The sequence below is a fragment of the Myxine glutinosa genome, chromosome 13 (assembly GCF_964187855.1).
Source record: "Myxine glutinosa chromosome 13, kmMyxGlut1.1, whole genome shotgun sequence".
NCBI lineage: Eukaryota > Metazoa > Chordata > Myxini > Myxiniformes > Myxinidae > Myxine > Myxine glutinosa.
In genome coordinates this window covers 59,037,266-59,055,336 of record NC_136273.1, presented here as the reverse complement: position 1 = coordinate 59,055,336, position 18,071 = coordinate 59,037,266, and the positions used below count along the sequence as shown (strand labels likewise).

Sequence of the window (18,071 nt, the reverse complement as noted above, 5' to 3'; positions counted from 1 at the left end):
GCCGAGATCCAACGCACCATCTCGGCACGGAGCCGTCCAATGGCCCGATCTCGCCCTGCCGGAACGCCTCAACAAAAGGGGGTCGCCATGACGACCCTTCCTACCGGGCCGCCCGTTCCGCCTAGCGGAGCACGGACGCGGCCGTTCAGAGCGAGGCCCGGCGTGGATCCCGCACGGCGGTTCTTTCGAAACCGCCATGGTCACGATCCCCGCGGGTCCCCGCGGCACACGAAGCTGCCCGGCATGCACCGAGGGCCCGGTTCGGCTATAAGTCGCTCTAACCGCTAACCCGGTTAGCGTCGATGCTCCACTCGCATGCTTACACCCCGCAGCCCGTTCCTTGCTCATACATCCAGCCATTCCCATGCTCCTCGTCATTGCACCTTCTCTTACACACCCAGGTACACTCATTCCGCTCACAGACTTGGTCACACACCTGACCACCGCACACCTTTGCACACACTCGTCGTGCGCACACCTCACCAACACACCTCTTCGCGCTCCCTCCTCGGTCACCTCCTCGGTGACAACCACAGGTGTGCTCTCCTCCGTACACCCAACCACGTGCCTCACTACCAACTCCAGTGTGCATTCCCATACGCGCTCTACCATTCCAGGTGTGCATCCTTCCATTCCAGGTGTACATCCTCTCTCACCTGCCACAACCAACTCACGCTCCGTGTCACTCTTACTACTTTCACCACCACTCTCGGTCGCGCATTCACCCTTACTCTTGGCAGCGCACTCTGTACCCATACACTCCTCTGTTATACACCTTCCTCGCGCATCCTCTTGCGCACACTCTCCCGTTACACCCTCCGTAACACTCACCACAGGTGTGCATGCTTCCGTCACATCCCTTGTAACACTCCCCATCCCACGCTTCCATGTGCCCCCCCCCCCCCCCCCGCACACGCGCTACGACCAACTCACTCTCGACAGCACACTCACTCCTCGGCGCGCACTTTTTCCTCACACACCCCAGAGTCGGACATTCTCGCACACCTCCTCTTTCGCACTCCGTACCTGTCGCACACTTCACCAGCGGCCTCTCACGAACACCCGGGTCCAAACCAACCCCCAAGCCGACTGAAGCTCCCCTCACACCATATACATTTCCGCGTATATCGCCACTCACCTCGGCACCTCGTCTCCGCACCTCCTTCGCCACCTGCAAACTCTTTATTTGGTTAGTGAGCACACCATCACGATTTGAGCACCGACCTTGCACATATTCCATCACCTCCTCCCTTATCTCCCTCTAAGTTTCCCTCCGTCTCTTCTTAATTTCACTCACCCCCTCTTCCACATCCTCTAACTTTTGCTTCACCTCTTTTATTTCCCGGTGCGTCTCCTCAATTTCGTCCTCTAAGGCCACCTTGACCGTTTCTATGTGCGTCCTCACCTCCCGGTCCTTTGTCTCCATTGCCTCCGTCACCTCATCCAACCTCGTTGTCAGTCCCTCACGTACCATCTGACATTCCCTCTTCGTCGCTATCAAGTCATTTTTGATTTCGTTTTGTGTCGCTTTCAACCCTCCGAGTACCGCAGTGTTCTTTTCCACCTGCTCCATTAATTCCCTGTCCCACCGTCAGCTGTTCCACCTCCTGCGTCAGGTCTTCTATGCCCCCTTGTAACTTTGCCGTGCTATTTCTCACCTCTTTCTCCATACGCCTCTCACGTCGCTTTACCTCCTCGCGTACCCCCGAGACCTCCTCGCTTACACCTCGTCTTATTTCCTCTCCCATTTCCTCCATTTCTTTAGTAGATGCCGCCCGCATCTGTCCCAATTCATCCCTCTGAGCATCCAGTTTACCTTCCAACCCGATTTTCACCTCCTCTATCTGGTTCCCCATCCGTTTGATTTCCCGGGCGGATTGCTCCCCTACTTCCCGCAATTTGTCGTCCATTGTGTTTTCTAACCCCCCGAACCCATTCTTCATTCCTTCCATCTGGTTCTCCTGGGTAGCCATTCTATTTTCCAACCCCGTTAACCCATTCTTCACCTCTTTTATCCCGTTGTCTAACCCTTCAAATTTATTGTCCAACCCCTTAAAATTATTGTCTAACCCCTCAAATTTACCCTCAAATTTCGTGTCTAAACCCTCAAATTTATTGTCCAACCCCTCAAATTTAGCTTCTAGCCCCCCGATTTGATTTCCTAGTCGCTCCCCCCATTCTGTTTTCCATTTTCTCACTATCAGCCTTCCTTCTGTCTTCCATTTCTTCACCCGACTTAACCATAAGGGCCCTCATTTCAGCCAGAAATAATTGCATGTCTTCCACCGTTGGTACAAAGGGCGCGGCTCTATTTGGTGCCGCTGCAACCACGTGCGCGAGGGCGCCATTTTGTGCACCTGATTTCCCCACAACCACGTTACCATTGCTCTCCTCCTCCATTTCTTCCCCCTGGTCCTGGGTTACCCCTAAACCCTCTTCTAGTTCCCCCACCGGCATCCCGCCGCCTTGACGATCCATGGCACGATTTTCAAATTTGGAATTTTATAACAAAGTAAATTTCGGCCCACTCGAAATTTGAGCGCGCTATTCGCGCTTCAGGTCCGTATCCCGCTCCTGGCACCAATTGTTGCGGAACCCAACGTCGGCCTATGGTTCCCCTTTGAGGGGGGATTAGTCCCCTCGATTATTGCTGACCGACGTGGTCCCTGAAGCTGCACCGCGGCCTCCGGAAAGGCCGGTGCACAGCCCCTTTCATACCGCGGATAAGATGTTACTTGATTGCCGAGCGGTGTTTAGCAACCGCAGCACGAACTGTTACCAAGACTAACCCGATCCTGAAACGTTGGCCAAAAGCGCGCCACAGGTGTCCAATGAGGGAAAAGACAACAACGACGGATGCAGAGGAAAGAAAACAAGAGGTAGGAAATACGAATATGATTTATTACTATTATTTACAACCAAAAGAAACCAAGGAGGAGGAAGGATAATAAAATAAAGCAGAAAGAGGGACGGACCAGAAGGACACAGTGAAACTCTAGCTTACCTATTCAGTCTTAATTAACCCAGGACAGAACAAACAAAGACGGACTCACACGAATGGGGAATGGAGGCAGGAACGATTGGCTGGAATGGTTTGGGACGGCAGAGAAGGGAAGGAAGGCACGGAGCTGGCTGGAGCTTGATCCCGCACGGGACGTCGGGCTGGACCTCGACGGCCACCGATGCCACCGCAATCTGGCTCCCGCGGGGTAACGGGTCGAAGCTGCCTGGTGGAGCCCACGCTGCCTGGTGGGGTCAACGCTGCTTGTGGAGCCAAAGCTGCTGGTGGAGCCAAAACTATGGGTGGAGCCAAAACTGCTGGTGGAGCCAAAGCTGCTTCTCTGGCTCACCTCAGGACGCGTCTCCCTTCTCTCTCCGAGGGCTCGTCTCGACTCATCTGCCGTCTCTAGCGCAACTCCCGGTGGGGGCTGATGCAACGGGTTTTATAACCCCGCCCTCTTGAGCCATACCCACTCATTATTGGTTGGTCGTAGGGGCTTCTTGGCTCCACCTCTTGATGATGGTGTGCGGGCCACACCCTTCCTCTCCGAGTTGGAGCACATGGGCAATGGCGGCGAATGCAGTTGGCAATAGAGGCTTTGGGAATGGGGCTTTGGGAATGAAAATGAAAGGGGATCTATCTCTTTGAATTCGGTGCAATGGAGTATTAATTAATGGAAGACAAAGCCTTAACCTAATACACAGAATAAGGAAATAACTACCAACAAGCAGGAAATCTATGATTGGCTAACGTGATTGTATATGACCTAATTAAGGGACGCCCTTTTGACCTTTATACACAACTGGAGGAAGGAGGGTGATATTTTACAATGTATTACACAATAAAAAAACACAATTCTCATATCCACAACAATTTATTATTAACTAGGTAGGGAGGAATGGGTGGGGGGGGGGGAGGAAGGGGTGGGGGGGGAGGGGAGGAAGGGGTGGGGGGGGAGGAAGGGGTGGGGGGAGGGAGGAAGGGGTGGGGGAGACGAAGGGGAAAGATTTTACCTGTGCAGAGTGTTTTACCCTCAGTGTTGCCCAAGTAAAAAAGGAAATTTTAATCCCCTCTGCCACCATCACCAGGTGGCGCTACACGGTACACATTTACATAGAGAATTTACACCCTCTCCCGGTCCCCCCACCCCCACATGAGGCCGCGGCCACATAACCTATGTTACCCTCCAGACAAAGTTGTATTTGTACCCCGAGTAAAGTATATACGCATTTATAGCTGGAGTACCCGGCGTTGCTCAAGCGAAAAAGAAACATTAACATATTTGATGACATTCAGGAAGAAGAAGAAGACCGTCCACCAACTTCGACTGCTTCCGGAACTGTTTGATTGAATCTGATTTGTTTGATTATTTGTGTTCAAATGTCTGGTAATTGTTTTGTATTTTTTTTTTTTGTGTTTGTGTACTTGCATATATTATAACTGTCATTAATAAACAAGACCGTAGGTCTAACGGCGGCGTAGCCGGGTTTGTAAAATATTATAAACCACAAACACACATGATTAGATTTTTTAACATTCGCTAATGCTGTTTATAACATTAAACCAAGAAATTTGGAGGAATCCAGACATCCGTGAGATACGTTTTACTTACAGAACAGAGGGAAGATCTACTGTAATCTAGATTATACCCCACAAGGGTTGGGTACGTACCGTTTTGTTGGAAGAGACGAGCAAGGAAAAGATCGCATCCATTATAGTCCTTGAGCCAACCGGCCATTTTTTGAAGTGAATGCTCCGGGGGGGGGGGGGGGGGGGGAGTAATTCTCATTATGATTTTCCATTAGACCAATGTCTCAAGTGTCAGAAAAGGTGTGATGGACATCTGAGAACGGTAGCTTAGTGCCCGGATGGACGCCATCTTTGAAACCACCCAGCTCGAAAATGCCCATTTGGTGGGGTACATTGTTGCACGTGTATCTGGACTTCTATACTAGCTATCGATGTGCGGTTGACGACTAAATATACGTCCGATGTGTACCGTCTAAATAAAAAATAATATGAAGCATTTTGTTTTAGATTAATTATTATAAAAATCAATTATCGAAAAAAAATCATATATTTTTCAATATTTTATTATTAGACTTGTACTTTTTTTAGTGAAACAACACTGGTATGATTTTCCAAATTATGCATTGTGCTACACCGTTTATCTGTCTATAAAAATAACTCAAAAACTAAAACATATCATCCACCACGAGTTTACAACAAATAATATATGAAAAGGCATGCACTTTCCACAAACCGAAACTATGTCAGTTGGAATTTCCCGCCGAGAAACTGATTATAATCAACTCACAGAACCCAGTGCCGAAAGTGACGTCAGTCTATTCTATATCTATATTCTATATTCTATATCTCAGTCTGAGATTTGTTGCGGTGACCTGATTAATTTCTGAGGGGGGGGGGGGGTGGGGGGGGAACCATGGGTTCGCTGGAACCATGCGACCAGACAATCAGTTCGTGGACTGGTTTCAACATCATGACTAGAGATCGTGTTCAGGTGACGGAAGATGTAGTTGGCTACCTGCCGACTATAAACGCGTCTGCCACAGATATGGCAACAGTGCAAGAAATCCTCAGAGAAGCTCTGAACATCATGTCATCACTTCAGCTTGAGCGTATACCGGTGGTGCTAGACCAGGCACTATTTGCTAAGGCGACCGAAATAGCATGGAAAGATGTCGATCGATATGGAAGAATCGTGCTCATGATGGGGAACTTCCATACCATCTGTAACTTCATGTCGAGCATTGGGCAAATGTTTGGAGATGCAGGCCTTCGGGATGTAGCTATTGAGTCAGGAGTAATCGCTGAAGGTTCCATCAACAGGGTTCTGGAAGGCAAGCAATACAACCGTGCTGTGCGACTCCACAAGTTGATGTACGAGGCACTAATGCGCATCATTTGGAAGGGCTTCCAGGTGTGGATAGAAAGCAATCATCCTGACAAGGAACCCCAGATTCGAAGCACTGACCTCAAAATTCGCAGCATCAAGGAGGATGTTTGCCACGAGACTCTCGCTGCTGCTCTCGATGATGATTCATGTGTACAGAGCTTTGACATGTTCGCGAAATACCTACATTTTCTGCGAACCAAACATGGAGACCTGGCTCGCTTCTGGATGATGTATATTGATATGGTAGAGACCCTGCTGGGGTTGATTCGTGCGGATAGAGAAGGCGACTGGATGCTTCACTTGGCTTGTGTCAGAAGAGTGATCCCTTGGTGTTTCGCAATGAACAAGGTGAACTATGCTAGATATCTACCAGTGTACTATGCACAGATGACGCAACTCCACGAAACATGCCCCGAGTTGTACAGGCATTTCAATCAAGGCTACTTCTCCGTACAGCTTAGACCAGGGAATCCATTTGCCAGAATCGCTGTTGATCAGACAACAGAAGAAACAGTAAACAAAGATACACAAACAGCTGGAGGAACACGAGGTTTTAGTCTTCGACAAGGGGCTGTGTCACGATACTATCTAACTGCAGAAAATCGGGCTACTGCACTGAGGCAACTACGAGAAACTATCCTTGTGAATGGCAGCGACACATCTCACGCCAAGCACCCTGACTTGTCTACTTCTCGCATCAAACGTGATGAGTCTGGCGTCACAGCTATCTGTGATCTACTGGAAAATGACTGGACCAATCCATTCGCCGATGATCCGTCATGTCTTCTCAGTATATCTACCGGAGCGGCTGCGAGGGAGGACGTTTCTAATGACCTACTCAACACCCTGCAAAAGGGGGAAGCGGCGTATCAAAGCTTCCAGAAACGTCTTGAAGAGGGAACAGGCTTTCATGACACATTGAACAAGCTAAACTTGAAGACCTTTGGTAAGATCAAGCAGAAAGTTGTGAAGGGCACAAACAAGGAGATCGTCCTGAGAGCTGACAGACAACTGTTTGCCACCATGATACTCATCGCCAAGACAAGGAACCTCGACATGCAACTTGTCCTTTGTCACCCACTAGGGCCGTTACCATGGTCTTTGGCAAACGTTGATGGGTCAATGAAAAAAACGAACAAAGCTGCACTTGCGAAACACATGGAAGGTCTTGTGGAACCAGCCGAGAACGTTGACAAGCGAAGTGCAACAATAATTGATGCGATGGCTCTCATACAAAAGATGCATGGCGAGAACGACACGTTTGAAGAACTATCTGACCGCATCCTTGCTGCAGCGCTTCACGCTGGTCAAGGCAGTGAGCGCATCGATGTTGTCTTTGACACATACACAGAAGAATCCATCAAAGCAGCTGAGCGTGTGAACCGCGGTTCAAATGAAGGCATCAGTTTCAGCGAGATCAGACCCGCACACAAAATCATGAACTGGCGGCGTCTCCTTGCTTGCAGCCAGACAAAGGAGAAACTGGTTGTGTTTCTGGCGGAGTCGTGGAAACATGAAACAAATCGCGAAAAGCTAGGCAACAGAACACTGTATGTCACCTGTGGTGAAAAATGTCTGGTACTGACCCGCGGTAGGTGGAAGTTGGTGCAAGCACTCGAATGTAGCCACGAGGAAGCAGACACGCGTATGTTTCTCCACGCAAAGCACGCCGCTACCCACTACAAGACGATCATCTTAGTGGCAGATGACACCGACGTTCTGATCATCAGTCTTCATCTCAGCAGAACCATCGATAGTCAGCTCTTCATCAGACGAGGAACAAAGGTTCGAGTCAGAATGATCGACGTTGGAAAGTTGGCTGCGGTATTGGGGTCTGGAGTTTGCAGTGCATTGCCAGGGCTTCATGCATGGAGCGGGTGTGACACTGTGAGTGCTCTGGCTAGCCAAGGAAAGATAAAGGCTTTGAAGCTTGTGCAAGCGAATGAGCTGTATCTTCAAGCATTCACAGATCTGGGATCTTCGTGGAATGTACCAACAGACGTCTTCAATAGCATTCAGGCCTTCATGTGTCAGCTGTACGCCAAGAACACGAAGATCGTCGGTGTTAATTCGCTCCGTTATCACATGTTCTGTGCAAAGAAGGGCCAGATCGAATCTGGACAATTGCCGCCTTGTGAAGACTCCTTGATGCAGCATACGCTTAGGGCCAACTATCAGGCGGCTATCTGGCGACGCAGCCTTGAAAACCTACCAGACGTCCCAACACCATCAGCAGGACATGGTTGGGAACTCGATGATGGCGGTTCGCTCACAATCCGATGGATGGCGGGTCTACCAGCTCCAGATGTCGTCTTGAATCTCATCTCATGCACATGCAGAAGGACGTGTCGACCGTCAGATTGCTCCTGCATACTGAATGGGTTGAAGTGCACTGTTGTGTGTAAGCTGCAGGGATGCTCCAACATGGTGCAGGATGATGCTATCGTGGCTCAGGATGCCAATGACTCTGATGGCGACTCTGATGATTAACTTTGTGTGCACTGTATATTGTATAGCATATGTTGTTCTCTATTATAATGCAGGCCAAATTGCCTGAAAATCTTTATAGACAGATAAACGGTTTAGCAAAATGTATAATTTGGAAGATCATACCGGTGTTATTTGACTAAAACATGACATGTTCAATGATACCTCCGCTTGCTTATTAGGAATATACATCGTATGGTGTTAAAATCAGCTCCATACCTCTTTCCAAACTCTAGTAATGAATAATTAATATAATTGGCGGCCATTTTGAAATCCAAGATGGCCACCAAAGTGCAGATTTCCTATGTAACAATTTCCGCCTGCTTATTAGATATCGTATGGTGTTAAAATCCTCTCCGTACGACATTCCTAACTTGCGTTATCGTCAGAATAGATAATGCCAGCGGCGGCCTAAGTCATTTTATGCCTCTTTACATTTATTTGTTGTAAACTCGTGGTGGATGATATGTTTTAGTTTTTGAGTTATTTTTATAGACAGATAAACGGTGTAGCACAATGCATAATTTGGAAAATCATACCAGTGTTGTTTCACTAAAAAAAGTACAAGTCTAATAATAAAATATTGAAAAATATATGATTTTTTTTCGATAATTGATTTTTATAATAATTAATCTAAAACAAAATGCTTCATATTATTTTTTATTTAGACGGTACACATCGGACGTATATTTAGTCGTCAACCGCACATCGATAGCTAGTATAGAAGTCCAGATACACGTGCAACAATGTACCCCACCAAATGGGCATTTTCGAGCTGGGTGGTTTCAAAGATGGCGTCCATCCGGGCACTAAGCTACCGTTCTCAGATGTCCATCACACCTTTTCTGACACTTGAGACATTGGTCTAATGGAAAATCATAATGAGAATTACTCCCCCCGCCGGAGCATTACTTTTGGTCTGGCTCAAGGACTATTAGTGGGGGGGCCTATGTACTCAATTTCAAGTTCGTGTGCAGTTCATGTTAATTTTGGACAACCACTATAAATGTATTCTACTGGGTCCTACTAATCGGAAAAATGATGTCGCCATTTTTTTCTGTTGACCTTTACTCAAGGTCAAAGTTCAAACGTCATTACAGTGACCATACTTCATCCAAAGTAAATCGACCTTGGTACCAAAATGTGGTAAATTTCACAAGGAACATTGGTTATGACAATTGTTTTGTCATTTGCCCTCTCAGATGTTTGCAATATGCAAATTAATAAGCAAATGACCTAATTAGAGAAAAAATATGCATAATTAACATATAGTCTTCACCATACACGTAAATCCCATCACTTCGCATTATTATTGAATGCCAATCATTAGTTACCATCTCAAATGTGTTCTGCTGGATCCTAAACTGGAAAAATATGTTGCTTATTGTTTTCTGTTGACATGTTCTTGATATTAACTGACCTTTGACATGTACTTGACTTTACTTACCTTGACCCAAGGTGAAATGTCAAATGTCATTTTAACCATGTGATGCGATCAAGCAAAATAAGTTGGATGTTTAGAATATTGATTTTTGGATTCAATTTCCCAATGCTTTTCTTTATACTGTCCATTCATCATGCTCATTTGCTCATGTTGGTTGGGTTTTTAGCCATTGTTAGTATTTTTAACATTTAATTTGTTGCCGAAAAACACAAAATTGATTCTGGCAGATATCCAAATCACTTTGCTTGTTCGCGTCACATGGTCAAAATGACAATTCTGCAAACCGGAAGCGGCCGCTACACATCTTTCTCAGTCGCACGTTTATGTGTGAAGAGTGCGCGCCGAATCTGTAACACGGCAGCGGCCGCTACACCTGTTTCTCAGTCGCTTTGCACCACGGACGTATATAAAAAACCTGGACACGCAATGCGTCTATCGCTCCCACGCGAGCTAATGAAGTCACCGGAAGCAGTCTGGCGGCCATGTTGGTGTGACACTCCCGCCGCCCCGCGAAACTTGAAACGAGTCACTTCGTTCATCAGGTGTTCAACGTACATTGACATATTTTATGCCATCTTTTCGCCAGAAGTGTGATTTTTTTCAAGGATGCCACTGTGTGCAGCATTTGGTTGCACCAATATTAGACCATGGGCCGAGCCACAAAATTCTTACTTTCCCTGATCTGCAAGAGAGAAGTACTTAATTTGACCTTTAATGATCCTAGAGTATATTTATAAGTATGTCTATTAATGTTCCCATCTTCAAAATACGTGTATTTGACAGAAATCTGAAGAAAGGGACGCTAAAATTACTCTTGCAGCCGACGATCTCAGGGAAGTGATGATGTCAGCTTAGCCAATCATAGTGCTTTTAACAGGGGCTCCACCAAAACAAGCCAATCACAGTCATCGTACAGTGGGTGTCGTTGTAACGCAATGTAACAAAGAGCGAGTAAATCTACGCGTAGTACGACGCGACATGGAGTGCTGCATGCATTTTGTGGACCAATCTGCAGACAAACTTATTAGTTTTTCGGATGTTAGCTGGAGAAAATTTCGCGAATGTGTCCATCAGTGGAAGGACTTGAATACCAGAGAAGGTGCCATTGCTACCAAAGCTATCCAAAGATTCCATTTAGAGCTCGTGTTGGCGGAAGAACAACTCGATGTTGTCCCTGCTGGCCCTGACCACTCCGTTGGATATCATCGTGCATGTTATATGCGATTTACTGACAAAACAAAGATCGAGAGCGCCAAGAAAAGACAAGAACGAGAAAATCAAGCGAAAGAGTGTAAGTACTGTTTATTGAGAACGAGAATCCTATTTTGTTTACCTTTTTTAAATTAAATGATTCGGCCCTTTCATCTTCCCCCCAAGTGTACAATAATGGCGACTATTGTCTCTCACTTATCCCACATATTACAATTTATGTTAGTTGATAATGATAGCTATGCGATTTGCGGTGACAGTATAATAATTGTCCACAAAAATTATTGTATGAACATTTTTATGAACTTATATCCATCTCCACGTCTCATAGGAATCTTCTGACTCTATACCGTTGTATTGTATACAACAACACAACAACATGCATTTTAAGGCCATGTTCCCTGCTAGAGCGGGGGTTAGCCTTGCGGTCCCCATGACAATCTTCTCCATTTTGCCCTATTTTCTGCATCTCTCCTTGTTAACCCCCTTGCCCGCATTTCTTCTTCCACCATCTTTAGCCAAGTCTTTCTCGGTCTTCCCCGTCCTCTACTTCCTTCTACATTAACTTCCATCACTCTTCTCAACCAGTCACTTTCATCCTTCCTCAATACATGACCAAACCATCTCAACCTGTTCCTCTTCACAGCATCAATCACAGGCAATATTCCCATCATCTTTCGCAATTCATCATTTGTCTTCCTCTCTTTCAACGATACTCTGCACATCCATCGAACCATTCGCATTTCCACCCTTTCCAGCCTTCGTTGCTGCTCTACGTTCATTACCCATGTCTCGCTCCCATAAATCATAACACTTCTCACACATGCAGCATACACCTTTCCCTTCAGCTTCAGCGACACTCTCCTCCTCATCAGCACGCCACTCAGTTCCCGAAACATCTTCCATGCACATCTCACTCGAGCAACCGTTGCCGAGTCTGATCCACCTTCTCCATTCAGCATGTCTCCGAGGTAGCAAAATGTTTTCACACCTTCCAGCTTCACGCCGTCTCCAAGATCCAACTCAACATTTCCTCCATCTGCAGCTCCCTCTGTGCACACCTTACATTTGAATGTAGCTGCCACACTGGTTAATGACCCTCTCAGACCACTACATTTTTGATGAACCCACTCAGCACACATTGTACATTGAATGGAGTTCACTCCGACACCCTTCCTGCACACAGCACACGGCCACTTCCCAGTTCTTTCCACCTCACCACATGCTTTACCACTTGCCATCACCTTTGTCTTTCCGATATTCACCTTCAGACCTTTTGTCTCCATACATTCCTTCCACTTGTTCATCTTTTCCTTCAGTCCATCCATACTTTCCACAATCAACACCAGATCATCTGCATACAACAACTCCCACGGTAAACCCTCCTTTACGGTCTGAGCCAGCACCTCCATCACAGCTACAAATAGTAGTGGACTTGGTACCGACCCCTGATGCACTCCCACCTTCACCTCAAACTCACCACTGTTCCCGTCCTTCGTCCTTACAGCTGTGCGTGCTCTTTTGTACATTGCCATCACTACTCTGATCAACCATTCCTCCACTCCTAACTTCCTCAATGCCCATGTCAATACTTTGCGTGGAACCCTATCGAATGCTTTCTCCAGATCAACAAACCCAAAAAACAACTTCTTCCTCTTATCCATGTACTTCTCCTGCAACTGCCTCACAATGAAAAGCGCATCTGTCGTTCCTCTTCCTGGCATAAATCCAAACTCCATTTCGTCGATCTTCACTTTCTTCCTTATCCTCCTCTCCAACACCCTTTCCAATACCTTCATTCCATGCTCCAATAACTTTAATCGCTCAGTACGAGCCACACTCCAGAGGGTCACCTTTCCCCTTGTATAGAGGGACGAGGGTACTCAGTTCCCAATCCACTGGAATGCGGCCTTCTTTCACCACCAGATTGCAGATCTCTGTCATTCTCTTCACACCCCAACTTCCTGCTGCCTTCAACATATCTCCCACAACTCCCGTCGGCCCTCCCGCTTTTCCACTCTTCATTGCTTTTATCGCTTCCTCAACTTCCTTCTCAGTTATCTTCTCTGCCGGTCCTAAAACTGGGTTACTCTCTATGTTGCCATCCCATTCATTCTCTGTATTCAACAGCATTTCCATATATCTTTTCCATCTTCCTTTAATTCCATCTGGGTCGACAACGATTTGTCCCACTTCATCCTTCAAGCAACTCACCCCCATCACATCACACCTCTCTTTTGCTATCTGCTTTGCAATCCTGAATACTGCTTTCTGACCCTCTTCCGAATCCAAGCATTCTCCGAACATTTTCCTACATGCCTCCTGCGCCTTTGCTACCTCTTTCTTTGCAGCCTTCCTGGCTGCCTTATAACTTTCATGCTCTGCTGTTTCTGCTCCCGTACCCTTCGCCTTCTGCCACTCTTTGAACTTCTTCCTCTTCTCGTCAATCCTCTTTCCAACCTCAACATCCCACCACCATGTTTCCGAGTGCCTCGGTGGTCCTTTTGTCCATCCACATACCTCACCAACGGCTCCCAACAGACTAGCTTTCATTGACATCCAACCACTTTCAAGCTCAACCACATCATCCTCTACCCTACTCAGCCTCTCTTTTAATGCCTCCCTTACTGTCACCTCTTTCAACCTCCACACCTTCATTCTCGGTTGGTACTTCACCCGCCGAGCTCTCCTCGCACCTTTCACCCTTATGTCGCAGACAACCAAGTGGTGCTGTGAAACAGCCTCCTCCCCCGGGATCACCTTTGTGTCCCGGAGGTGCCCCCTATCTCGCCGACGCACCATCAGGTAGTCAACGGTTGTCGTCGACCCACCTGACGTGTATGTAACAAGCTTATTGTCCTCTTTCTGGAACTGAGTATTACAAATCAACAAATCAGCTCCATCAGCAAACTCCAAAATCCTTTCACCTTCTCCATTTCTCACACCATATCCGTAACCCCCATGAACTCCCTCAAAACCATCCATACTCCTTCCCACATGTCCATTCAGGTCTCCTCCCACCACAACAACTTCCTCATCTTTCACGTTTTCCATCAGCTTCTCTATCGCACACCAGAACTTGTCCTTCTCTTCATCGCTTCGACCAACCTGCGGAGCATATCCCGAGATGACGTTCACCAAGAGCTTTCCAATCATCATTTTCACCATCATCAACCTATCACTCACTCTAGTCACACTCACCACACTGTCTACAAACTCCTCAGAAAACAGGACACCAACACCATTCACGCCCTCTGGGCACCCTTGCCACACAAACTTGTATTTCTGTCCCTGCCTACCCTTCACCATTCTCACACCACTTCCCTTCCATCTCGTCTCTTGCACACAACATATGTCCACTCTTCTTCTGACCAATACTTCCACCACTTCTCCTGATCTCCCTGTCATTGTCCCCACATTCCATGTCCCAAACCTCAGAAACCGATCTCCACTTCGGGCTGCACCCTGCCCATATGTACTTGTGATTGTCATGGTTCTCTTTTTTGTATGGTATTATACCGTTGTATTGTATTATACAACCGTTGTATTGTATGGTATTATATTATAACTATAATTCCAAGCTAAGGCAATGCCATACACATGATACACTTCCACATACACATGATACAATGCCATACACATGATACCATGCACATGATACATACAGGATGGGGAAGAAAGTGACGATGATGACGATATGTAGGATGACGATGATGACGATATTACATGTACTTATTTTTTTCTGTTTTCTTGACTCCACATTTCATTTATTCATCGCTTCTCATCTTTTCCGACAGAATGCACAAATAGGATTGCATTGCAATTTTGTATCAGCTGATACCTTGATCTCTTTTCAATAGAGAAGAAAAGCTTGTAGTTTTTGATAGAATGTATCCCTTTTCTGTTAAACATTTCATCACGTTTGATTGTTATGACAATGGAATATTTCATATTCAAGATAACTTATGTTTGTTAGGGAATGAATGACACTAGTTTTAGAAGTATCAAAGACACCAGTATTTTAAGTTTATGAAATAATGGCAGCCCAGGAGTTTTAATCTTTCTGGAATTTATGATTCATTCATTTAATATGAAAATCAGCACAACCAGTTGCTATCGAAGAGAAATCTCATCTATCTATAATTCCAGTAATCTCTGTGTGTTTGTTTGTACGTTTGTACGTTTGTACGTTTGTACGTTTGTTTGTCTGTGACCGCTGTTTCTCGACAACCACGGGTCCGATATACTTGCAACTTGCCAGGTATATTGCTGGGGACCCGAGGATGTGCCTTTTCAAGGTTTGAAATTAATCGGACATGTACTTACCGAGCTATGGCGATTTAGCCGTTCGCCGTTCGCTTTGGCGTTGCGAATGGACCAAACCATTGCATGTAAATAGAGGGGGGGGTTCTGTGGTCGTTGCGAATGGACCAAACCATTCATGTAAATAGAGGGGGGGGGGTTCTGTGGTCGTTACTGCCACGTGGTTTCAAAGTTTTTTTTTGTTGTTGTTGTTTGCACGCATGTTTTTTTGCACCCACGTACGGGCACGCCCTAGGATGTTTACACACACACACCCCTACACAAATTTTTTTTTTTTTTTTTTTTTTGGCAAGGAACGGGCACCCACGTACGGGCACGTCCTAGCTTATATATAGTACGGGCATGCCCTAGTTGTAATAAAAAGTCGTAACAGTTAGCAGAGATTTTTTTTTTTTTAAGCGACAGTAACTGTCTGATTTGAGATGTTCAAACATGAAGAAAGACATTTTTTTTAAACAAATGTGATCAACTCTGTTTTGTGACTTTCATCGTAATGTGTGTTTTCACAATTTTAAAATCTGTTATTGCAACACTGACTATATTGTACACACCTTAGTTTTTAAAAATTATGACACATATAGGTTGTACATTAAGTTTCATTGTATAGTTGTAAAGAGTTGTGATAATGTGATACATGTATGTAATTGCTGCACCATGTGCTTCAGGATCAACAGTAGGAATAAAACACATATCTTCCGTAAGGACAGTCGAGTCAAGTTTTTAAGATTTGGCATCTTCTATTTATTAAAAGAACAAAGTTGCATGTATTCAATGTAATTAAGCTTTATTTAATGACTTTACAATGCAAATTTGAGTTGTATGCTTGTCAAACAATTCACAACCTGACATCCTCTTGGAAATAACATGCTTATTTCATCAATGAAATGACAGTAAAGTAATATACCTGTAATAGCTTATGCAGCATTTGTGTGGAAGCATTACTTTCACATGTATGAATCATTAAATGCATGTATGATTCCTGTGCAGCATAACATGTCAGAAACGACTGAGAAACTGGTATGCGTCAGCAATGAGCTTATATATAAACGTTACATGAATGGTATCTCTTGAGTAACTTTTGATTATATTTAGTACAGCTTTAGATTAAGACATACATACATGTAGCTTAAGAGAGAAAGGGGAATGGTAGCAGAGAGTGAGAGATAGAGGGAATAAGATTTTAAAATAAAACCAACAATATCTGAGTTTTTTGTATGATTGATATGTGTGTGTGTGTGTGGGAGGGGGGTTGTTTGTGTGTGTTAAATGTAGCAAAATGTAACAGTAACAAGTAAATGGTGATCTTAAAAATGAAAAAACAAGATCTGTGTGTGTTGGACTCTGTATATATAGTTATGCATTTTATCAAAAAGAGGGAGTGGACTGAACAGACATAATGCAATATTTGGGTGATTAGTACACAATATTTTTTTTCATTATAAATAAAGAATATGTATGGTTGGTAGGGTACTAGGATTACTTGGCCATTCAAAAGTTCTATCTCGGGTCTAAATATTTACTTAACTTACTGATTCAATTTATGTTTCACCAGAAATGGTTGCTAGGGACATTTTTCCCATAGCAACGACCATCACAATGATTTTTTAATATAAAAAAATTCACAGAATTAAATCTTCTATCATTTGGTGAACTGCACAATTACCAGTTTGCTTGACCATTCAATTTTAGTTCTCAAGAAAACGATAAAGAAGAATGAATATCGCCGTTGCTAGGGAAAGGAACATCCTTAACAACGGGATTTAAGCTTTCCTTTGTTTTTAACATTCCTACTTTAATGTGCAAATTTCAAACGTGGGAACATGTAATTTATGTTTAATATACACCTATTTAATATAGCTAACACACTTGTAAGTACTTCTCAGGTGTAGATCACGGAACTCAAAAACTAAGCATAATTTTTGGGCTTGGCCCATGGTCTATATCTCGGGAAAAGGATCAAAATTTACCTTTCATCGGTAAGTAGTTTGGCTGAACTCTAGTTCATGATCGGCCCCTGGTTGATTTTTACTTCAATACCTGCACCGGCATAAAAGATCTGGAATAGAAAAAAATGTCAAAATAAGTACTCTCGCTTGGTCATAACCGATAACTGTTTAAACAGACGGCACAGCCTCTTGATCTTAGATCTGCATTGTTAAAAAAAAAGGAAAATGCATGCAGGCCGAGCCTAAGTCATGTCGGTCACTTTTCAAAACTTCATTAGTCTATTCAGAACTGATTACACGTGCTAACTTAGCTGCAAACAATGACATGTTTTCCATCGTGTTTATTATAATACAATAACTTGATTGTAGCTGTATTGCCTGCCTTGCCAATGTTAACAAGTACAAAAAGTTTTAAATAAAACAAAAGCCGCGTCGATGTTACACAACGCCTAGATGCAGCTGTGCCTATAACGTCGATGTTATAGGCACAGGACATTCCTATTGATTCGATTACTTGATGTTATTTTTGTGCAAAGTGAAAATATATATCGGCAATTTCCCATGTGTGGCGACGAATTTTTAATATATCTCGGCATTTTCCCGTCTGTTATTTCAGGCGCTGTATGACTGACCATGCCGCGATTAAAAATATATATATATCTCGGCAATTTCCCGTGTGTGGCGACACGTGAACGAAGCTATGCTCCTCTCTCCACATTATTGTGACGACGTATAAATTAAAAA

The 18,071-nt window shown here is 44.8% G+C and overlaps 1 long non-coding RNA gene across 1 annotated transcript in view; it reads right to left on the bottom strand.

Annotated features, from left to right (window-relative positions):
* The window catches only part of LOC137415454 (uncharacterized), a 58,776-nt gene extending 40,928 nt beyond the window's left edge, over positions 1 to 17,848 (bottom strand). The window contains exon 1 of the long non-coding RNA XR_010982080.2: positions 17,349 to 17,848. This is a non-coding gene — a long non-coding RNA (uncharacterized LOC137415454). The remainder of the gene's footprint in view (positions 1 to 17,348) is intronic.
* Between the last annotated feature and the right edge of the window lie 223 nt (positions 17,849 to 18,071).